The sequence below is a fragment of the Cuculus canorus genome, chromosome 11, assembly GCF_017976375.1.
Source record: "Cuculus canorus isolate bCucCan1 chromosome 11, bCucCan1.pri, whole genome shotgun sequence".
Classification (NCBI taxonomy): Eukaryota; Metazoa; Chordata; class Aves; order Cuculiformes; family Cuculidae; genus Cuculus; species Cuculus canorus.
In genome coordinates, this window is record NC_071411.1 from 11,862,799 (window position 1) to 11,887,720 (window position 24,922).

Sequence of the window (24,922 nt, forward strand, 5' to 3'; positions counted from 1 at the left end):
AACCTGGTTGAATCCTTCAGGATGGTGTAGATGGTGCAGCCGCTGCAAGGAGTAGCGATAGTTGGGTGTAACTTTCAACTAACCCCCCCATGTGTGAGTAGCACTAATTAAATTTGGTACCCACTGTGTGGTACTGATGGACAAACTCTGCTTCTTCAGACACCGGCACAAACACCCAGCGTGTGCAGAGCAGAACTCTCCAGAATTGCCGTCACACAGTATTTGGGGGCTTTTGATTTCTTTGGGTATCGCCAGGTGTGGAACTGTGTGAGAATAAAACATAACACAAATAAAGAATGATATAAGAGATAGGAAGGTGGTATGGGTTAAGGAGGCAGGATTTGGAGTGGGAGGGAAAAAATCATTTTTTCCAATCCAGCTCACCAGTCCCCTGAGTGCGGACTAATTTTAGAGATAATTGTTACATGATTTCATGAATATAATCTATTGTTATCTGTGCCCTGCAAAATAAAGCCATGTCTAATTCTGGATAACCACAGGGGTGATTTCATAGTTACACTAAAACGAGAATAAGGACTTGTTAATGACCTTTAAAGATCACATCATTTAATTCTGTGCTGTTGGTAGTTAAACCAAACCAGTCACAAAGGAGTACGTTCTCCTTCCAGTGCAGGCAGCAGCCCCTGTTAATTCTGGTGGCAGGGAGAAAAGAAGATGCCTCTGGTAACACATCTCACCTTGGTGTGACAGTATCGGCCAAGTGTTTGAGACAAAGCACGGGATAATTTGCTATTTCACTTTCATAACTGGAGCAAAGGGTTTAAAGGCCAGGTCCTGCTGCTGCTGAGAGTGCTTCTGAAGTGCTAAGAGCCTCTGCCTCCCCAAACAGCAAATGTGTGACATGTTCTGAAGCAGGCAGAAATTACCAGCCAGAAAATACTCACTTTCCAACAGGGCAATTAGGAACAATGGGAGCTGCTGGGCACTTGATGGGCGAAAGGTACAAAAAAACTACTGTGGAAATGTACCAGCAACTCAAGAGGTGATGCTGCTATTTTTTCCTGCTTTTCAGTGTTTTCCTGGCTTCAGGTGTGATTCTCTAACGAAACTTTTGAGTCAGGTTATGGAGGGAGAGACAATTCACTCTAAGGAGCAAATGATAGAATCATATTTATCTGTAGCTTTCAGTAGAAAAGAAGGGTGCAATCAGTTCTCCTCTCCAAAAACAGGCCCTGAGAGCTCATTAGATTGAAATAACTTGATGAAGAGCTAAAGTTCACTTAACAAGCTAAGGTGAATTATTTTTCACCTTACTGGAAATGGCTAGTGGATTTAGATAAAATTTGACAAATAGTTATGAACAAAAAGGAAAGGGAATGATCAGAAAAAAATGACAACTTTGAGCCATGTTTCTGACTTTTGTTTTCCAACTGGTACTTTCATTTCACAGTTAGCTATAAAATACAGTCTTGGAGGCTTTAAAGGACTGGAGAACCTAACAAGGCTCGACAAAGGCTACTAAGTGACCTTGAAATAATTTTTTCAAATATTTATCCAATGAAACTTTGGGGCAGGGGAGGTGTGTCAATACAAAAATATATTTTAGTGCCCTTTTCCTTTACTTGCTTTGGCTACAAAGTGAAAAGATAAATTATCATCATTTTGTAGAGACCATCAAATTGGTCCCATCTGGACCAGCAGTTCAGAATTTACTACCGACTTAACTAGCTATAGTTTGTTTAGATTCAATAAAAAGGTAAAACCCTCTTATGAGCTTTCTTCTTTTTTTCTGCTCTCTTTTTTTTTTTTTTTTTGAAGCCTAGGAGGCACATAAAATGCAGTTCTCAGCAGAAGGACAGTAATTGGGAGAAAATGTAATAGATGGTCCACATTTCTCTTCGAAGTTGCCATTGATTAGTGTTGCTGAGACTATTTTTCTAATCTATAACTCAGAAACATGAAGGAATTGTCACTTTATTCTTTCGGTGTGTGTCGTTCACCTCCTAAGAAAATAGACTCTGGACTCCTGAGTAAGGCGTACTCAGGTTTTTCTTGCAAGATGTGTAAAATGGGGAAGAATCTGGACTCCTGTGGTAGTATTTTCAGGAATATAAATTTGCCTGCTGTTAACCGAAACGGTAATGGTTTTATGATTTCTTTTTTATGTCAAAATTTTGTGTAATAAAACCTAATGCCTTCCTCTCAGAGAATGTGCTTTTCAGCCAGTCGAGCATTAATTAGAATTAGGAGACAATTGTTCCCCCCTCCTCCCGAGTGGAGAGGCAGCTTGTGGTGAAAACCAAACCTTTCACAAAGAGGAAAAAAAAATCTGTCTAAATGATGCTTAAGAAAGAGGTATTTTTTCTTATGCTCACATTAGTTGAATCCATATGTAATAACTTGTTTTCATGATGAAGCCGGTTAGTAGGACAAATTTTCATGCCCCTAATTAACACAGCTATGATGGCAAACCTGCCAAAGTAGCTCTGGCCACAGGTGTTAGAAAGATCAGGGAGTTACAGCCAGGTGCTTAACCAGCACTGGGACTATGGACACAGAATTCTCCCTGGAATTGTAAATGTGCAGAAAAAATATCCTAGTGTTTAAAATGCCACTTGTACAGAGAAAATAACTTCTCTGCCTGGTCAGACACTGCCAGGTCTTGATCTCTTTGCATATTTCAGTATCTCAACAGAAAACCAACCTTCCTTGTAAGGAGCTTCCAAAGAGAAAATATTTAAGGCTTTGAGGAATTTGCGTGCACCACTGCTGGGGCCATGTAAGTACCTGATTGCGGGCTGGGTGGGAAAACCTGGTCATAGAGAGGACTGCTGGCTTGGGAAAACTCCTAGTGGCCAGAAACAAAACTGGATCTATGACATGGGAGTTTTCATATTCTACTGCCCTTCCCTTGTCTCAAACATTGAGCAAAACCCATGCTTTACTGCCTAAGGTGAAAACAATCAACCAGAGGAGGTATGTGCTTGGGTTCCTGACTACACTTTAATATGAAATAAAGGGAAAAATTATACTTGTGACTGAGGAAATTATGGTGATCCATTCCTCAGAATAAAAGTAAGTAATAAATAATGAATAGAATTTTGAAGAAAATTAATTTTTCAAGGACTCCGAAAAGCATACATAGGGAGAGCTACATTCTGGAACTTGCATGTGGAGTGACTGAAAACATTATGTATTTGCTTACGTTAGATTTATCAGATGTTTATTAATTAGCTACTTCTAAAATACCTTTTGCAGCTGATCTGATATTAATGAAGTGGTTATCTCCCACCCTTGGACATTCTCCTATGTCATGTACAACAGCCCTCCAAATGCAGGGAAGGACAGTGATGGGTGGAGGCAAGCACACCTGCACAGAGCTGGTGTGATGCTGCTCTCTGGAAGAAGCAATGCTTTCTGCAGTTTTGTTCTGGCTTGAAGAAAATGAAGGAAAATGTTGATTTCTTATATGATGAGTTCTATCCAACTGTCTTCAAGAGGTAAGGGTTTTTTAAGAGTTGTGTATTTGTAATTCGTTGCCCTGTTGATGCCCAGTTACATACGCCTGCTTTTACATTCTCTTGTGCCAGACACACTGGTTCCGCTCAGGGACTGACTAATAATTCTTCATAACATCCTTTTGGGTGTTTTTGGCATCTATTTTTCCAAGAAATCTCCTCCCCTTCTCCATTTAGGAATACTATAATATCCTCCTATATTGAAAATAAGGAAATATACGTGACAAGCAGGTATTTAGCTGAACCTAGATTCGTTAATGTTTCATTTCAATCTTTGAACTAAGTTAATGTTGCTTTTGTCTATTTTTAAATAAATGTCTATTTTTGGTTTGTAGATGCCCTGCTCCATCTGTTCTTTAGATGTTTTTTACTTAATCTTAATTACAGCACTCACTGGCTGGGTTTTTTATGCCACCATAGATGAGGATTCACACAAACCTACTGGCAAATGCATGGCCTAAAGGGTAGATTGACAAGCATTACCTCCAGGTCTCTCTTGAAAGTCAAGTCCTCTGTATTTAGTGATGATTGACATTAATTACGTGATGCTGGCACATTTTGCACCATTGCACTTACAGGATGGATATTCAGACCTGCTTCTTCAAGTGCAGCTTCACACACAGTGGCTGGAAGGTACAGAAGCTGTAAGTATTGACACCAGTGGAGCTTCTCAGAGCAATCAAAGGATCCAGCCTATGCCACGCTGAAAACATGAGCTCCACTTTTGTCAGCATAAATATAGTTGAGCAGTCATAATAGGAGCCACTTGCAGGGCTTGGCAGTCACTCCTCCTGGAGCAGCTCTTGGGAGTCTCATTCTCACTCAGTCTGAAAATCAGGGGCTAGGAAACCAAAACCTGACTTTGTCTCAATTTCTGGCCCTGTGCTAATGATAGGCAATCTAAATACTCAGATGCAGCACAGAAAAATCAGGGGAAAGATGATCAATGTAAAGAAAACACATTTGGGTCTTGCAGTCAGGAAAGACAGGGAGGGAGATAATATATTTCTGTGAGCTTTCAGGTTGCCTTGCAGTCTCCAGGCAAGGAGACAGTGAATTTCTTGTAAATATTTAAAGATGAAGTCTGACCCACCATGTGCGATGCCACACTGTGTAAATGTACAGGCTGACAGCAATCTTCCAATTTTTAAATATGTTGATTCTGAAAATGTAGCTAAAACGGCTACTCCTGTCACAGAGGCACTGAGTGTTTTTTTAATCAGTATGTGACAGTTTAATGCCATATAACATCTGTGTGTTATTTCTGGGATGCTGGTTAACTTTATTAGTGAAAACAAAAATGTGGCAGGGTTTTCCCAGGGATGACAGGGTGCTGTCAGCAGAAGCCAGTGTATCGCTAACGTGTATTTGTTTGTCTGCGCTGGTTTTTTAATTCATTCTTTTGAAGTTTGCCGCATAGTGGCAAAGGTGTAACTGCTATTCTGCACGTGGTGGATAGTGACATTAAGGATTACGTTCTGGCTGGAATAGTCTCTCTGAACTGAATAATCTGTAAGGTGCTCTTTACGTGTTACTTTGCAGAAATAGGAAGGCAGCTTCCGATCTGTTTTCACCTAAGATGGCATTGCTTCCACCACAGTGGGTAGCAAGGCTCGTGACACTGGGAGAAAATGCTGCAGACAATTCTTTCTTATCTTCCTGGGCCTGAACTGCACTACTGATGTGCAGTGCTGACAATGCCCTTGCATTTTCATTCGCTCCCATCAGTGGGAAACACAGTGCTTTTTGGTGTAATCCCAGTACATCTCTCTGTATTTCCTGTGCAGGGACACAAACATGCCTTTGAGCTCATCTGCAGCTCCCATTCCTCCTTTTCCACTGTCTGTTCTCATGTCAGCCACATAGACCCATGGGGGAAGGAAGCCCTTTGCTCCTGCTGCAGGAGTAGGATTTTCACAGCTGCAAAGTTGCGTTTCCAAGGTGGCTCTGTATGTATCTACTCAATCGGTACTTATTATGGGGTTTTGTTGTGTTTTAGGGTTCTTCATGCAAACCAGTCACCAGTATGGCTTTAAATTACAGGAAAAAACTAAGCTGCTGGTTGGAGGAATGGGGTCTCCTGCTCAGCCTTACTTGACATATAATGCCATGGAGCTGTGTGAGAGGAATGAAAACTGTGGTACTACTTCTGTTTCTGTTGCAGGGGAATCATGGAGGCAGGTTTCCTCAACAGTCATCGCTGGTAGAAAGACTACAGTCTTGTCACATGTTTGCGAGGATGCAGGCTGCTTGATAAGGGCTCGGTTTGGTCCCTCTTGCCATTCCCAGCCCTCCTCATCCAGCCTCAGGCTAGGTAAGTGTGGAGGAGGGAGGTGGGATGCGGGAAGACAGGGAAAGCCTGCTGACGGTGGGCTAACAAGAGAGGTGGAATGAGAAGTGTGGAAAAGGAGGAAGGGAAATAAAAATAACAGAAAATGAGAAGAAAAAATGAGAGGGAAAAAAGATATGTAGCACATGGAGAAGTGAAAGACGTTTCCATATTCTTCACTCTTTAGGGTAGTTTGAATGGATGTACATTATGGGTTTGTCTCTGGTATAAAAGATATTGGCATTTGAATTCTGATAGTGATTTAATGTTTTCAACCTCTTGCAGGTGGAATGAAGGTATGGAGGTGCAGCTGATGGGGTGCCCAGCTGCGCTCAGGCATTCCTTGCTCAGCAGCCACCTTTGTGCACTCAGCAACTGCCCCTGCTGCTATAGCACAGGGCAGCCAGAAGAAAAAATTCCCGTTGTAAAACCCAGTCTGAGAGATGTATGTATCCTTGCAGTTTATCATGAGTACCTATTGATTAGGGCGACGATGTCATTTTGTTTTGTGCTGAACAATCCAGTGTTTGGAATTGAGACCTGTCAGGAGTCAAATGACTTAGTGGAGCAAATTGAAAAGAACAGGGCTATAAATTGCAAAGGAATTCACTTCGTGGTTAACACTCGGGCATGCTGTGAGAAACAGGACTGTACCCAAATTGCCCTGCCATGCAAATCCCAATCAATGTGCTGACAAAGTATCCTGGTGAACCCCGGTCTCTCGCTCAATATTTCTTAAAATAGATATAATTTAGAAGACGTAGGCATATATTTTCACCTTAAGCAATGCACTGATGGTAGGTATTCTGGAATTAATAAGGAGTGTATAGATGAGCTTTGTAGCAGCCTCACTGCATTTATTTCATATATATAACTAAATGATATTAAAATAGCTGTAACTGAAAACAGACCTACTTGATATGTATAACACTATTTCCTTTCTCCTGTATGTATTCTGAAAAGACAGTACAATATTTTTTCATAAGTATAAATTCAGGAATTGCCAGAAAACTAGGTCAATGCATTCATACAGAAAACTAGTAAAACTCTACACAGCAAATTCACCTTGCTGTGCTGGTCACAAACCTTGTACCACAGTGAGTAGCTTTGCAGCATCTCTGCTCTGCCACAGGCTCCCTTGGCCTTGCAGGAACCTCAATCTCTTCTTGAACTTCAGTGCCAATCATCAAAGTCTCCCTGAGGATCTTAGTCAGTTCCTTAGGCATCTTGGGTTGAATTGTCATCCCCTCCAACACAATGCTCTGCAGGTGTCATCCAGCAGCTTCCAGCCACCACCTGCTCCTTTATGCATAAGCAAAACATGGTGGTTGGAGAAATATGAAGATTTCGAAAGGCAATGCCAAAGCATTTTAATGTTTTATATCTTTGCTGTTTAGTCTTGGGCAATTGGAAAAATCAGAAAAATAAGTGAATGCTCACAGAGATATCAAAAAGGAATGTATAAAGTATTTGGAATGATACCGATATCAGCTGGGCTCATGGCTGTTAAAAGCAGTTCTGAGGAAGGAGAGTATATTGCAAAGATAAAGCATGGGGGCTTTGGAGAGTGTTTGTTAGTTCAGGCATTCGGTGTGGTAGCAGGCTTTTACAAAATTCCTGTTTGACAACAAGCCAAGAATTGATGAAGCAGCTTCACAGTATCATTGCATTTACAATACTAATGGGAGTGAGAGCAAAGGAATGAATGCACACAGTTACTAGCTTTAATGGGAAAACTTTCCAATGCAGTAGATACAATTTCAAGAATTTAGATGCCTGTGAAACCTTGTCACCCCAGATTATACTACCTTAAAATACAAATTATCTTTCCAACTAGTGTGACTGTGTCATGTTTGAATCCTACTTTGAAGACAAAATAATCTAAAAGCTGTTGATAGTTTTAATTTCCAGTTGTGTAAGAGCTGATGCATCTGGAAAGGTGTGATCTCTAAACCTGTAGTAAACTCAGATTTCTCTCAGCAGAGCTCTGTGGGAGCTCCACGTTTGTTAGAGGAGCAAAATTGTGGAGCTACAAGATTGTTTTGAAATACAGTACTTTGTGGAAGAACAACTGGAGGAAAACAAGCAGATGTTAAATTGAAAGGATTGCAGTGCAATTCAGTCCTGGGCTGGTTTATGCTAGAAAAGGGCAGGAAAAGCCAAATGTTTAAGGGGGTCTGGAAGATAATATTAGACAACAGTAGGAGTTGTTTAGATAAATAATAAACAACCTGCTGAGTGCAAGGATTAAGAGATCAGTGGGAGATAAACATAAAAAGAAATAAAGGAGGAAAAAAAGATGGCAAGAAAATACTTAGAGGATCTCATCCTCAACTTGTGAAAACTGGATTAACTTCCTTGCAGTCAGGGATCACCAGTTTAAGGGACTGTCCTCAGCTCCCAGGGCAGGTACTGTGCTTGTGGCCAGCAGGGAGTTTCTCCAAACTAGTGCTAGAAGATACAAATAAAATTGAAACTCGTAAATGTTATGGTGGGGAGGAAGAGAGAAGGAAATGGACATGTATTCTTAATACTTGCTAGTGCCTTGTCTTTCATGGAGAAGGAGGAAAAGGAGGGAGGCTCTTCCATAGGAGAGGAGGAGGATGGAAAGTTGCTGAGGAAACAAGATTGTATTTCCTAGCAAGATATGATGGGGGGAATTTGATCATCTCTTGATAACAACAAAAATGTGTTTGCAAAAATTCTGTGCTATGCTGGTTAAAAAAAAAAAAAAAAGGAAATTCGAGTTCTATGCCCTCAGAAAGGAACTGGGATAAAATGAGCGAAGCTTTTGAAGGTCCTTTGAGGCAAAGTATGGTTAGCGTAGCATCTCCACTTTGCATCCAGCCCCCACTGTGCAATATTTCGCAGGCAGTGACAGAATGCTTATTGTACAGGGATGCTTCTCTGTTGTTTTCTTTCTTTCCTTCCCCCTCATTTTTTTTTCCATTACACTCCACTGCTGGAAATACTCCTAGGATACTGAAAATACAGTGTCTTCCCTACCATTTACCAAACACTACGCTAATTTACAGAAGCCTCTGCCCACCTTGGGAGCGCCGAGACCCGGCGATGCCACCTGCACCATCTGGTGGCTGCTTTGCTTTTGCACTTTGCAAACTGCAATCAACATAAAAAGCATTTCAGCAGGAAAAGCAGCATTTCCACCTCCATCCACTGATTTAAACTTTCCTGTTAATGGCATGCATTTTCCTTTCCGCTGTGTGCAGTATAAATTCAGTTTAGCTTTGTGCGATGTTCATTGGGCTCTGTGGGCTATTGTGGAGTTATTCCACCGTTGCTGAGAGAATTTGGATCCCTTCCTGTTATTTGTCTTTATTCTAGGGAACAAACATGCTAGCATTTTCTGCAGATGTTCCTCTTCTACCAAAAAAATGCCCCAAAGCACCAGAAATTAATGCAGACACAAAAGATGGGAGTGAAAACATTCTGAAAATGCCACGCTGGCTTTTCTGAGATGGTGGTGTTGACATTTTGCGTTTACATTATCAAACCCATTGTGTAAGTGCTCCAGGGAGCAAAGCTTATGGGGTGGTGGAGTGGCGGTGGTTGGTGCTGGGAGTGCCCACCAGAGCTCCCCAGCTGCCCCAGCTCCTCAGCTACCAGGCTTTTGATCTTTGTCCAGGAGATTCCTCCCAGTTGCCACTCTCACTCCCCACTTGTGTTTTATTTAGAAAAATTAAATTGCTATTCCAGTGTGCTATGATGAATGCGATCTGGTCGCCGTATTTAATGTACCCTTGGATAACATTTAAATATGCAAGAGCAAACCAAGCTGTGATAAACCTCTCACAATGAGGCAAAAGCAAGCTCATTTACAGAAGCACTTCAGTAGGAATTAAAATAAAATTTCCATTTTCCACAGTTACATTCTGATTCTAGTTGTCATTAACTTACTCAAAAAAACATTTGGTATTTCAAACTTTACTAAATCATTGTGTCTTCCAATTAACTTTCATACTTTAGACAACATAATGTAACTAATTTCATTCAACTCTGTTGTCTAATAAACATCTAAACAATTCTTTATTTCTGAGTCACAAAGAAATGTGCAGTTATATTATATTGTAAAGGCAGTAATGGGCAAAAGGAAAATTACTAAGGAGAAATTCATCTTGGTTCTTTGTTTTATCAGCCTTGGAGAAGAAATGCTCTGTGAGTGATGGGCACAGCCAAGGAATTATTTGGCCCTTCCTATCACCCTGGCAGCATTATTTGCAAGGAGAAAGTGTGGTCCTATCCCAAGCCTTGGGATTTTTGGCTGCCTAAGCAAAGGCACCACAAGGGTCAGTTGGACACTTAGCAGCCTGGAGGGTGCGGTGGATGTAGTGGTGACTATTATCTATGATTATTTCCATCAAAGAGACAAGTTATGGGAGCCGGGACACTGGAACAGCAGTCAGAGGAGGGCTGCCCAGCTCACACTGTTCTGGGATCAGCTGTGTGCATGCACAGCAGTCCAAGCTAAATAAGACCTATTAAAGTGACGTGAGCTAAATAATGCTATTTCAATAATAGGACTAAGATGTTGAAGTATTCAGTATTTAAAAATTCAGACAACATGACCGTAGGGCCACAGTTCTGACCCCAGCAGCCTAACAGATGCTGCTGCAGCACAGCCGTAGGCAAGCATGGAGAAGGTCCGTGTACCTGAAGAGAGGTTTTCTAATCAATGTTTTCTCAATAAAATTGGCACTATGTTAAAACTGGCAGTTTTTACAAGGTGGTCAGCATGTGTGAAGTTTTCTGCTGATGCATTTGCAGAGGGCTTCATGTGCTCACAGTCCAATGCTGTCCCACGTGGCCACCTTGCTTCTCTGGGAAAGTTCTGGGTGCTGACAGATGACCTGTAAATAATTATTAGCACTGAAGAAAAATAATTCTTACTGATTTTTCATTTTGGATATTCTTCCCAGAAGAGTTTGAGCAGGCATCTATTTGGGGAGGAGAAAGTCTGCTGTGTAACTTATCAAACTGATTACACTTGAGTCTGATATTTGAGCAGCTGTGGCCTCCCCAGTGAGCAGAGCCTTTGTGATGAAATGTTCTAAACCCATTCCAATATCTGGTGTCTTTGAGGAACGTGATCTCCTCAAAGGATTGCTGGAGCAGGGAAGATTAAAAGACCCTTGAACACTCTGCTAATTCCTGACCTAGAGCTGGGCTGTGGCATATGGACCCCAGTCTTCGAGATGGAGGATTTCTGTGTTTGGCATCACTTGTGGTCAGGGCATTTGTCTGAACACACTGTGAAAAACCTTCTGGTCCATTTTGTGTCCAACAGCAAAAACGTGTATATGTTCATAAGTTAAGCAACTACAGTACTGCCTGAGTTGTGGGAAGACATCTGCAGAGGCAGTGCTGTAGCTGAACACAAGAAGGCCACATTCAGGGAGGAAGGAGTTTATTTAGTGGTAAATAATGAGCATATGCTCTGGTGTTTTTCTCAAATGTAAGTGTTTGCAGAGCCATTAAAAGCTATGTTTAATCTTTGCTCCATTTGCAATCTGATATGCATTATGCCTCTCCCGCAAGGAGCAAGCACGTTTAATGGTGTTGGATGACTCTACCTCTGCTCTCAGGGAGGCTGCGTAAGGTCTCCTTGCCCAGGGCTGCTCTGCCAGGGGACTCTGGAGACATCTCTGAAACCTAAGGGCAGAGCTAAATGTGTTTATTTGTTTGTGGCTACCAAATGTGCATTTGTGCTTGAATGAAAACTTCCCTAAATTAGTGATGACTTTTTTATTTTTAAGGGACTTAAGCTCAGGCAGCATTTTAAGAAATGAATCATGTTTTCAGGTGATTTCTTTCTGCATGGCCAATCAGAACTGCCTGAAACTTGTCTGTTAAAGCTGCTTCAACTTCTGTTTCTGATGGAGGTGCCCACACTCTCTAAACTGGCAAACACTGTAGAGTCTCATCCTCCTGATTATATTCTCTATTTGCATTTCTTTGGATATCCAAAGAAAAAGCAAATCAGCAATGAACAGCACGGTTAGAGCAGGAATAACCAACCCAGAATAAAGAACGAACTACTGGTCTGTAGGTGATGCAACATGCTGCTAGACACCCAGCCGGGCCAATTGCAACAGAGCATCCTGCAGCTGCCTGTGGTTCCCAGTGCTGCTTGGTCATTGGGACCTGGGGTTGTTTAGCCTTGAGAAGAGGAGGCTGAGAGGAGACCTTATTGCTCTCTACAGCTACCTGAAAGGAGGTTGTGGAGAGGAGGGAGCTGGGCTCTTCTCCCAAGTGATAGGGGACAGGACAAGAGGGAGTGGTTTCAAGCTCTGCCAGGGGAGGTTCAGGCTGGACATCAGGAAAAAATTTTTTCACAGAAAGGGTCACCAGGCACTGGCAGAGACTGCCCAGGGAGGGGGTGGAGTCACCATCCCTGGAGGTATTTAAAAGACGGGTAGATGAGGTGCTCAGGGTCATGGTTTAGTGGTTGATAGGAATGGTTGGATTCGATGATCCTCGTGGTCTTTTCCAACCTAGTGAGTCTATGATTTGGGGAGCTGCTGGAGGAGCAGCGTGGCTCACGCTGGTCTACCTACTGGCTCCTGAGTGACTCTGCTGGGGATACAGTTATGGGAGCAAGCAGTCCAGTTGAGCGCAGGTGCAAGATGCCGTTGGAGTTTTCATTTTTGTCCTTTTCATTTTTTTCATCAGAAGGATGTGAGCTGAGGTTTGATATTTTAACGCTTGGCCTAATATTAACTGGGGAAATATAACAGATGTACTTCATCATATTAAAGATATAAGCAATCTCTAACGGTCTGTTATTAACGTGGGTAGATTGACTGAAAACATTTTGCTTCAATGGCTCTTAAGAAATTCACAGTTCATTTCCAGTCATTAAAATAATTAGGTGCTGTGCTCTGAGTACTCTACTAAGGGCACAGCTATAGGGCCAAGTGACCTCAGTGTGAGCAAGGGTGTGAGCTTGCAACAAGCAAGCATGAGCTTGCAACTCTTTCTTGCCACGACACCGTGCACATGTGCTCCCACCCCACGACGGAGGCAATGCCACTGCAGTGAGAGCAAGCTGTGCTCCCGCTGCACTGCCTGCGGCAGACCCAGCAGTGCCAACCCCCGCCAGAGGACTAACGAAACCCAGGGCAATGCAGGGCTTAAACACGACATAGGTCCTTAAATGGCCTTGAGGAGTTGGACCCTGTCCCTGCAAAAAAGCACGTGAATAACCCACTCATGCTGGCCCATTTGTTTTAATGAGACTACTTCTATAACAAAGATAGTTCCATAAATGATAATAGGATTGAGGGAAAAACAATTGCTAAGGATTAGATGTAAGTCATGGGATCTAAAGAAGTCCTTAGTTTTATTGGAGAAAAGGGAAAGAAAATCTGTTTTTCTTTGCTGGATCCTATTATGCATCACCTGCGCTATATAAAGAGGTCTTGAAAAATGTGAGTTAACTCAGCAAAACTGCATTATGTTGTTCAAGTGATGTAAGGGTCTGTGAATCAGAGGGAGCTCTATAATTGCACTTCTTCTATACTATTTTTTCAACTAGTTCTTAATCTCAAAGTCTTTTATCTTTTTTGAAAAAGTACAGAGGTGTTCTCATAAATCCGGTGTTAGGTATCTTGAAGGTATTTCTGTAAATATACTTGAAATGTATGGAAGTCATCTCAGGGGAATTGCTGAGGATATGCAAAGCTTTTCTCTGCTTTGGACCTAGGTGAGAAGATTTATGGGGCTTTATAGTTTTGTATGGGTTAGGAATGTGATATTAGGGTCAAGTCAGTACAACCACAGTACAAAGGGACCTCAGGCACAGCTACTTCTGCTGCAGCATCTGTGAGGGGGCTGTAAACCCATAATTGTTAAAGGGACGCCTAGTGCTTCAGTCAAAGTCATCGCTCTCTGACAAGAGCAGATAAATGGTCATCAGGATTTGCTGCTGAAAGTATCACCAAAAACTAAGGATGCACCAAAATGGCCCTTTACCACTATGCACTTTTCTCTCCACTGCAGGGCTGAGGTGCAGGGGGAAGTACAACCTGCCTGTTAGGTCGTCTGTAACCAGGGTTGCTGCTTAGCATCTTCAGCTGTTCCTGCTGAATCAAAACCAAAGGTGAGCTATGGTGAAAAATCTCTCTGCTTGCCACATGACAATGCAGGATCTAGCATGATGGTGTTCATGCCTTCAGCTGGACCCTGTAAACATTCCTATCATCCTAAACACAGTGAAAGTAAAGATGTAACTGGACCTTTCAGATAATTTTCACTTAATAAATGACAAACAAACAAACAAACCAAAATGAAACAAAAAAATGTTAATAATCATCCTCTCACTGTAATGGGATCTGAAGAGTTCAGATGTTTGGGTAAGGTTTCTTTCACCATTGCCTTATTTAACATTGACAAATAACATTCACTGGTGTTATAGAAAACTAGATTGTGAGCATATTAGTAATATACAAATAAGAAGGATTAAAAATGGCTGTTGAGATACTTGTGCAATGATAAAGGAATTTTTAGAACAGCTATGGTTGAGTAATTATGAACAGGACCAATGTTTTTACTGAATAAATTTATATTAGGTTATTCCCTAATTATAAAGATTATTTAAAAGACAGAAGTTACAGAATATCACACACTAGAAGATGTATCTATTTCCAAAGTCCCTGAAACCATACTTAAATCTTTGGAGTTATTACTCACCTTTAACGTAGTACTCAGCAACTGCGGTGTAAGCCTTAGAGCTGACACTTCAGGTAAGTACATGATGTAGTTCAGCCTTAAAACCCTTAACAGAAAATACATCAGGACTTACTGTAAAATTTCATGGAGGATTAGAGAAAATATTAAGTCAATAGTTCTTTAGTTATTAGGAGCTTTTAAGGTAATCAATGATTTCCAGCCATATTAGTGCCCACGATGATGAAAGATGACATTAATATCCCACTCTTCTCTTTTTTGGTATTTATGTATGTCCTTTCTTTAGTCAGCCCTGCTAGAATCAATAGCAGTACAAAGAATATGGTTATTTAAAAAATGTCATCAATATTGATTTGCTTATTACTGCCATTTTCAAGTGGAACTGGATTTCAGGGAAAAAAAATTGCTTTTCCATACAGAAGAATTACCAACCACCCTAAAACTTTGGAGTACCATCTGACTTTGCTTATGGAGCTATTCATGGTTAGCAGTGTGCTAATGCAGCAAACACTGTTCTATGATTAATAATTTTTAAAAATAGTATTAATAGGATTAATTCTAAGAATTCTCTTGAGTAATGTGACATTTTATGCCCTCAAAGCATTGCATTGTATTAATTAAATTTAATTGATACCATTCAGTCCTGAACTTACAGGCATGCAGCTATTAATAATTCCATTATTTTGTCAATGGAATAGATTATGCCTTTGATTCTGTTTAAAAATATTGAGACAGTCATCCTATGTGCAGTCTTTAGGCTCAATCCTATTTATTTGAGCACCTCAGGAGTATGGCAGATGAAACGACGAAATTTCTGATCCTTTGCACCAGCGATGTTCTTTTGTCTCCCACTAATCACCTGCTGTCTTTCTTCTGCATTTCTTAGGTAGGAATTTGCTTAAAAATTCTGGTGATGTCTCCATGTTCGTGTCTGCACACACAGGACCTTGTTTGTGAGCTTCTCGCTTCCCTGCTTGTGCAGTTCCCCAAACCGCTTATTTATTTGAGTGATTGCAGCTTACAGTTTCAATAAGTCCAATGGCATATATACAACAAAAATACTACAAATGTGTGTGTATCTCTTTGCCTGGGATTGCCTTTCCTCCAGAAACTAGTCCACGTAAGTGCTCAAGACATAATCTTCCCATAACAAAAAAAAATAAAAATCCATGCATTCCAGGAATATCAGCGCATACCTGCTGGTTCTGTCTCTGGTAAATGATGCCTTAATGTATTAATGGAATTCACACTTCCTCTAACTCTTCTGTTGCCTCGATGCAAGGGTTTGGAGTAAGCTGCATCACCAGGACGGTTGCAACATCAGCAGCTGCTCACAGCAGGTCGCCACGTGCTCCAGATCCCAGGCCAGCTCTGTGGGCTCTGCTGAACCTGCACCAATTTACCAATGCTTTTCCTGGATAGGGGAAGCCCAGCAGTACTCTAGGTGCAGTCTAAGGGTGCTGGATAAAGGGAGTAAGTGTTTCTATTGAGCTATTCTTTTGTTAATACAGTTTAGGATGCTGCTGGCTTGAGCTCAGCTTGCTGTCTCCTAGGACCCCAGGTCATGCTCAGCAGGGCTGTTCACCACCTGCTCAGCCTCCAGCCTGAGTTATGCAAAGGGTTATTCCTTCCCAGGCACTGGGCTTTGCGTGTGCCCTTGTTCAGTTTGGCAAGTTTATGGTCAGCTTGCTCCTCCAGCCTGTTTAAGTTTCTCTGAATTAAAAGTGCATTGACTAGTCCCCCTGCTTTGATGCCATCTGCAGACTTTACAAGAATGCTTCCTCAGGTTATCACTAAAGGTGTTACAGAGGACAAAACTTCAGTTGGAAAGGAAGGCTTGCCTAATAGCTTCAGAGAGCACAACTTCGTCAAATCACTGTAATAACTTAAATTAATTTCTCCATTGAATGGCATCCTTTAGTTCTTTTGTAATTAACAAAATCATAAATGTTGTCATCTAATTAAGTCAAAAGTGGTTATGAGATCTGCAGTGTTTGCTATATATATGTTACAGACAATATGTGTCAGGGATAACTAACAGCAGGTCTGTTTAATGTAGCAGTTTTCTTGTTTGAATGTGACTTTTGCTGACTATTGTTTCCAGTGAAGTGCAGGGTTTATTTGCACGCAGTGATTGCTCAGCCTGGAAGCGAGTGCCAATGAATGAAGAGTGGATACATTTAAGTGATTATGGAATGCAGAACTGCGCTGTTTTGGCTAGATTTAAATAACATTGGGCTACCATTTTAATCTTGCTTCCAACACACTTGTACGTTCTGATGGACTTAGGGACCCAGACTCTTGCAGCAGTTGCCAGCTAGAATTTCCCTTGGAAATTAGCCCCTAGGTGTCTTAAGATCAGCAAAGATGTTTTACATACAATTTGTCACTTTCTGATCAATTCTAAGGCAGCTGGAAGAAGGTTTCTGACTAACTACCACTGGGTTTGAAAATGAAAGGAGCTCCTCCTTGACAATATCCCTGAATCCACGGCTTCCAGAAGCTCTATTGGGAAATGTTGCAAAACTACCCCCAAAAATGAAATGGTTGGAAAGAGCAAGAGAGTGGATGCACTATAAAATCACTGAACCATGCATGCTAAAACCAGTCAGTCCAGCTGGTCTTAGCACAAGGCTTGAAGCACTTGATATGAAGTAAATCAGCTGCAGTGCCCTCAGAGTTTTTCCAGCATGGAAACCTATGAATTATCAGCGACTTTCTAAACCTGTGTTCCTGCCTGCAAGTGTTAAATTCCTATTGTGTCTCCAGACTACTTATGCAGAATGTACCTTCTTCTTATGAACGGTAAACGTCTCTGAAATGTAATGAGGAAGGCATCTCTATTGCAATATTGATTCTTGTTCCTCTCGCTGTCGTGGCTGGTCTGGGCAGAATACAATTAGATGTGATCCATGCACTCAGGGGAAACAAGGATTCTTTTCTCTAACTAAGTGTTCTTCAGCTCCTAATAAATAGGACATTAAAATGGAATTATTTCATTTTGCATTATATAAAATGGCTAGTCTTCTTCCACTTGAGTGTCTGACCCTAATGATCAAGTTAATGAAAACATTTCTAGTCAGGCCCCTTTTTATTTCAATCCCTGCTTATCTGGGGGAAGAACAAAACATAAAGAAACCACAGAAAAAAAAGCATTTAGCTGACCTCCCACTATATATCCTCTGTACAGCTTTCACTCCATGTTTCCAAAAGGCCATTTAGCTTAATACTTTCTTCTATTTTTCATTTCCTTATGTTACAGATGCTGTGGGGATGATTTTCAAAAGAACAATGGAATGACATTTTACCTGACTTTGGAAATTAATTCAGTGCTGGTTTAGCAGTCTCACGCCTTTTGTGCCTTTGATTTGCTTTCCATAATATGGAACGGATGGTAAGATACTTTAACAGAACAATAGAAAATGTAAAAAGAGAGAATACATACAATTTCCTATCCTACTATGACTATCTAAAGTAAATTGTTTATATGTCTGTATTTGTAACAAAAGATTGACTAATTGAATTTTCAGGAAGTCAGGCAAAGACAAAATTATTTGACCTCCATTCTAGTTTGTTTAACTAAATGCCCAAAAAATGACATGTAAAAAATACATTATTTAAAAAACATTCTGAAGTATCTTAAACCCCCATGCCTAGCTGTATGATGCATATATAGACAGTGTGTATTTAAGCCTTGTAAAAGCCTACTATATTCAATTTACATGAAACAGAATGAATGAAACGGAGGCAAAAAAAGAAAGGGCATTTACTTGGAGATTTGAATTGAAGTTTACTAATCCATATCTCAGTATTGGTTATTACTATTCTTATTTGGCATTGATAATAATAGGTCATTAAATGAAGGTCAATTCATTGTTGAAGAGTTTGTTGGCTTCTTCAAGGCCTTAAAACTTGTGAAACGTGAAATCCTTTCGCAGTGCTTGGCAGTCTGATATTGGTTGCACAGGTAAGACCTTGTTCAGGGATCACATTAACCACTGTGCAGGAACCACTGCAGCGTGCAGCAGGAACCTGCTCCAGTTAATGCAAGGCTCCCATGGGATGCATCGTAGCTTCTCAGATATTTCCTTCTCTCTCTACAAAACTGTGTATGTCCTTTTGCAGGTCAGTGGTGTGTGCTTCAGTGGAACAATACTCATGTTCCATCATTCTCAGTCAAGCAGTTAATATTCTTCTAAGTGGGGTGGGGAGAGGGGTGCAGGGATCATCCGAAAATTCAGTGTAAATCAATGACAAATTCTGAGGAGGTATTAGCATTTTGAATGTAGAGCTTATGGTGATTTGGAACACTGAAGAAAATCACCTGTTTTGTGAATGGTCAACGAAATATGATATATTGCTGAAAATCTCCTTAAATACTCAGCAATTGGAGGAAATTAATCCTAAGTGGGACTTCAGTAGTAGAATTTCTACTTTAATTAATTTTTCATGCTTGATAGATAGTGATATTCAACTAATAACGTTAATAACCTTACTATTTACAGGTAATTATCCCTATAAATGAGCTGTGATGGTTTGAAAACATCTGTTTCCTTTTGGAATGGATGTACATCTGCCCTTAAACAAGGTGAAAATTTGGTGTAATAACTCTGAGGACTGAATTGATATTTTTTCCCGCAGTGCTGTGTTCTCTGCAATTAGATAAAAGCTTAAAATATGATTACTGCATTTTTATGTATCACTGTGTATAATATTAGAATGTCTGTTTCTTTAATCTCTCTGCTTTATCATTAAATCATTAATCATAGGCTTGACTAATATTTTTTAAATAGTTGTTAGATTTATTTACCTCTGAAATCCTTCGATGGAGACATCCTTTTAATGAGCTTTGCCACGACTACTTCCTGCCTGGTGTCTCTGACCCACATTATGTGCATCCACCCACACCTTCATCCAGACCTCTTGAACTTGGTCTAATACACACACACAAACTACACTCGCAATACACAAACTCAACAAAACTCTCAGTTGAGAGCTAATTTGATGCCGGCTGAACATTCAGCTAGTACTCTGAAACTGCCAAAAATCAAGTACCTGAAACACCATGTGCAGAATGGGAACTTCAATTTTTCAGAAGGTATATATTTTTCCCATTCCCAGTGGAGGTTTTCACCATCACTTTATCTGAAGTTCTTTAAAGCTGTTATTCAGTTCGGTGTTTCAGTAGATTCTCTAGGTAGAGGAATCATCTTAATGTGACGGTTATGCTAGTAAGGGGAAAATACCACTCTGTAAGTAGTTTTGTACACGAAAGAGGTTATCTGACAGAGGTTTCCTTATCCAGCAGCTTATCTTTTTTTTGTTCCTATCAACAGAGATGAAACTGGCAGCTGGATGGATTTTAAATGTGGGCCAGCAGGGGAACCTGAACACATTTCTGAGGCTGTAACTGCTCTCCCAAAGGGACTCGGCTGTACCAAGAGATTGTATAGACAGATTCTCTTGCTGGGTAATGCTCTGAGAGCAAGACTGGGATTATTATCAATCTGCACAGCTGAAACTGGTATGTGACTTGAGGGCTGCAGGTCTAATATTAAACTATAGACTGGTATGAGCTCGGTATAGCTGGTGAGTCCAATATTAGTTGTAAGGCCAGTTTCTCTAATTTTCCAGCTCTTTCATGTCTCACATGTTCTTCAAGGTGGCTGAAAAGAAGTTAAAGGGTTTAATAAGATTTCTCTCAAGAGCATGAATGTTCTGAAACTTCACACCAGGAGATGGTAAAGAACACATCAAGGTATACAGAAAGTACAGCTAGTTTCGCCACACCTAATATACCATTACCTATGGGATCAAGGCTGCTCTAACCTATGTCAGGGTCAAGGATGATCAAAGTCCTGCAAAAGCAAGAACAAAATGAGAACTGCAAAAGCATAATAACACATCTAGAGTGCGTGTTCCTCTGCTGCTTTAAGCAGAAAACAGCAGTCTAACATTCGTGTCCATTACATGTAGTTGATGTCTATTACATAATAGCATATATTGATTTCCACCACCTTTGTGGTGCAGCCACCTTTGGAGTGATACAATACTCGGTACCACTACTAAAAAAAAGTTAGGGAGTGATAATACAACTTCCAGCCCAAGAACTGGAGAAAACCTACATAAGCAGACTACAAAGAAAGAGTACTCCATCTGTACTAAATTTCAGTACTTTGTGATGAAAAAAACTCAGAAAGACCTTGGTTTCAAAGCCTTTGCTGTGTCTCTTTTGCTCATCGTCAATGTTAGCTCTGTCTGGGTGATGCATTTTCACTGCAGTCATCTGCTGAGGTTATGTGCTTTCCACCTCAAGACAAACTGCAGCCATATGAAGCTACCAAAAGTCTCAAACAGATTCAAGAATGTTTTCCTCAAGATTAAGGACAATACTGTTGTAAATATTCCCATATTAACTTCTTTGAACCTTCCTGAAGCCAAGTGATTTTCCTGCATGGGTAGCAGAATTAGCATGTTCTTTCTACCAGTGCAAGAATGACAATACTTTTAACTTACACTTACTACTCTGTATTTAAAACTAAGTTAGATTTATTAACTGGATATCTCTACCTAAATGTATATAAAGCCAATTACATTATATTATATAAGATATGGAAACAATTTATTTGTCTCCATTGGTTAATATCTAAGTGTATGAATTCAACAGTGCTCACATTGTGAGTAGGAATTGCTGAAATGAGCTCTACATACGCTCCTGTTAAGCCAGGGCTAGTTAGATCTTTCTCAGCAATACTGTCTAGAACAATATATGCATTGGTTTTTTTTGCTAAGATGGGTGCTGACAAATCCAATAAGAACAATGGAAAAAGAAATATTTCAGCTAGCAAGATGCAATGGGTTACTCTCATTTATGCTGGCTAAAGAGCTTGCCACGAAGACAAACAAAAAATCTTGTTATGGAAAAGCTTAAAGGAAAAATCAGGCTGCTACCTCTTATACATCTTCTTTGCAGCTTACAGTAGCTGCGGACACATCAGGTCTGTGGTAACCTACATCTGAAAGCTATGGATACATCTCATGGTGGCCCAGGAGCAATGCAAACTACAGTGTTTTCTAGAGCAGGTTAAGGAAGCCCTAACAGAATTTGTTGCTTTCAAGCTCTCAAATCACTATGGTGTAACTGGAGCTCTGGTCAACATCACTGCTGGTTTTCCAACTGATGCTTCTGAAAGTCTCTTTAAAGTGCAGTTCACCACCACAGAAGTGTTTGGAGCAGCTCAGCCTGCTCCTGGCTTTAGGGCCCATCTTTAATTTACATCAGCAACTGTAAAGCTGCCCATTGACACCACTGATTTACAGCTCTATTTGTAAGAGCAGCAGTCACACAGGAACAGGTCTTGGCCCCTTTTCTCAGAAGGGTACACTCATCTCTAAGCTGTCTGGAAGCTCTGGATTTATGTAGTGGCAATACTCCTAAGGGCTACCTAAAGGACACGGGGTCTCTTTGACTCGGTATACCCTTCAGCTTCCATTATGTCAAGTGGAGTTTTTCCTCACTTTCTATTCTCTTTATTGGACCAAATTTGTTTGTAGTCACATTTGCTTTTTATCCCATGCTGTCTGTCACTTGTGTTGAATATGGGTTTTGCACACATGCCAAATAGTTTGTTACTTGGCGAGAGTTCACTGGCAAGAGAATTTGCTTCTACGCATAGTAATAGGCATGTTTGGCTAATAGGCTCTTTGTCTGAAAGCCTTTTGCATATTCAGAGCTGCTCATTTGTCATGCTAGCCTGACCTAGGCAGCAAATATTAAAAAAAAAAAGAGTCGTAAATATGCTCTGTTCTTACTAGAATGCCAACTGAAGCAAGCATCAGCTGCTTCATGATAAACTAGTCATCTGCTGCTCTTTAACTTCACAAGTGTTGTCCAGCTACACTTATTTCTAGAACAGTTCTCCTGTCCATCACTGATTTTCTTTGCTTTATGGGTTTTTTTTTTTTTTTTTACATTCTCTTAGAGTACATTTAATATTGAAATGGACAAGTCGGATGATGTAGTGGTTTTGGGATGGCACATTTGATAACCTGGTATATGCAAAGCTGACAGCTTAGGTTCTGTTCTTACAATTAAAAGAAGGATTTGTTTTCCTGTTTGCTGGGTATGTGTGCCAAGACCGTCGAGTGGGAGTACTACACTGACCTTCTGCGCTCCGTGCCGGTGGCAGGTAATAGCTGCATTATCAGGCACGCCTTTCTAATTTGTGCAACAAAGTTGTGATGAAGAGAATAGTAATTTCAACTGGTAATTTGTGTTGATTGACTTGAAAAGCCAGGAATTTCCTTGGGCATATGGAGATGGCAAATGTCCTTAGTGTTGGGACTGCATAGTCGTTGGTATGAAGATGGATTCATACATTTTTTTGGAACGGGCTTTTTTTTTTCCATGTTTATAGACTTTCTTTTTGTCTTGTAACTCCTTTCTTACTGTCAGTATGTACTAAATTGTCTAAAAGTTGAGACTCACTTTTTATTTTGAGATACTTAGACATATTCTTTTGTTCTGCCTAGAACTAGCGGGTTTGGATGTATAACAAGCCAATTTATTGGCAGAGTAGGAATCAATGGCAGACATACCCAGGACTTTTCCTATTTTAATTAGACTATACAGACTACTGTTGTCAAAACAGCATGTTGTAGAAACACTCAAACCCCCCTAATTTAAAGGGATTAAGTCAGAGATCAAATTTTTCCATTGTTTGTTGTGAATCCTCTAAAAACAGAAACCCTAAAGCTAACAGTGCAGCACAGCTGACTAATTCTCACAAACAATATCTGCAAAAGTGTATGCTACAGCACCATCTAGTGCCTCTTATCCCACCAGTATAGTAAATTAATTTAATTTTCCACTTAATTCAAATATGTAGGTGGAGAAGATGGAGTGCCTTGGTTCCTTCTACATTCTGACAACTTATATTCTCTTACGTATTGCCAAGATAGGAGGGAGCTGAGGGATGTAAATGAGCTTTGGGATTTTACATGGTAAAGATTGTTGTCAGTATAGCTGCTGTTACCATAACTTTTTTACCATAACTTTTACCAGCCATATAGTTTTTCCTCCTGAGGATAGTAAGGAAGTAGACACAGGAGTGCATCTGCTGAGAGAATGGAAGGAAAAGTACTGCAGTGGAATAGCAAACTGATCAAATGATGTATTTTGAGGGGGTAAAGATGTATTTTTGGAAGAGCATATATTCTGTTCCATGCGTATGAATAACTGACAAGGGGTATGTTGGTGTTTGCAGACACCTTTTGTTGAGAACTACACTCATAATCAATGTACCTCTCTCAAGTGACCAGCGCTCAAGCCTTGGTTTTCTTCATCCTGAGCATGACCCTCAGCAATGCCAAATTAAATTCTAATCATTGCTACATTTCCATATCCTTTACATTGCTGTAATTTTCTGTGTTCTTTATTCTAGAAAAGTAATTAATGACCTCTGACTTCAAACTACTAAGAGGTTAACCAACAGCAACATTGCAATTAGTCACTATTCCTAGCCATCAACTGCAAGATACAAAAGGGAAAATATTAATTTGGGCATTAAATCCCACAAGACCTGGTAGCATGGTACTTAAATTTCATTTCTAAGTCAACGTTCTTACAAACAGCACTCCTAAAATGAAAAATTCATCACAGCTGGTGGTGTGTGTCTTTGATAACAGCTGCTAAAAAGGAAAAAGCCCTTCATCACATTGAATGGCTCACACTTCCTCTAAATTACAGTAATTTGGGCTGCTCACAGACAGATTGGCACTGATGGCATTAACTAACAAACTCTGAAATGTACGTTTACTTGACCTCATCAAATTTAATAAAATAACTTTTACACAGTGGCTCTTCAGTCTACAACCTTCTGCTTTCTGCCTCTAACCCGACCAGGGGTTAATACTCCTGGGAGAAAAGGAAATAGCTTCCAGTGATTCCAGTCTCAGTTTGGCAACGCGGCACGTGCCGGGATGGACTGAAGTGTGAGATTAGTGACTCTCACACTCTTCAAGGTAAAGACTGCTTTTTGTGATAATAAGTGTAAATATTTATAGTTTAAGTATATTTTCTAGCAGGTTTAAATAAAAACCTAAAAATTAATCACACCTTAGCATATTTAATAAACAACCTGTCAGTTACATGTAACCTAACAGAAGTTAGGTATCTCAAGAAAAATCCTAACAGTGCCTTCACTATGCCCCTAGAGGCATATAAGTGCTCCTAGCAGATACTAATGTCTGTAATTTATAGTCAGAGACTAAATTAGAGTTAATGCCCAATTTGGGGTTCTGGATTTAGATTTAAGACACTAGCTAAAATTATACACGCTGCACATGAATATAGCTCTTAGCAGTGTTAAGGTCATAAAGAGTTGCAATATCATCCGAAATAAGAAGT

The 24,922-nt window shown here is 40.3% G+C and overlaps 1 long non-coding RNA gene across 3 annotated transcripts; it reads left to right on the forward strand.

Moving 5' to 3' along the window:
* The first annotated feature begins 5,906 nt into the window (after positions 1–5,906).
* On the forward strand, positions 5,907–24,368 carry LOC128853308 (uncharacterized). 3 transcript variants are annotated; one of them, XR_008451756.1, is made up of 5 exons: positions 5,907–6,253; positions 13,828–13,927; positions 15,265–15,634; positions 17,777–17,908; positions 19,851–24,368. It is a non-coding gene; the product is annotated as an uncharacterized LOC128853308 (long non-coding RNA). The 3 variants fall into 3 exon arrangements; XR_008451757.1 differs by having other exon boundaries at positions 15,265–15,400; XR_008451758.1 differs by having other exon boundaries at positions 15,301–15,634.
* The last annotated feature ends 554 nt before the right edge of the window (positions 24,369–24,922 follow it).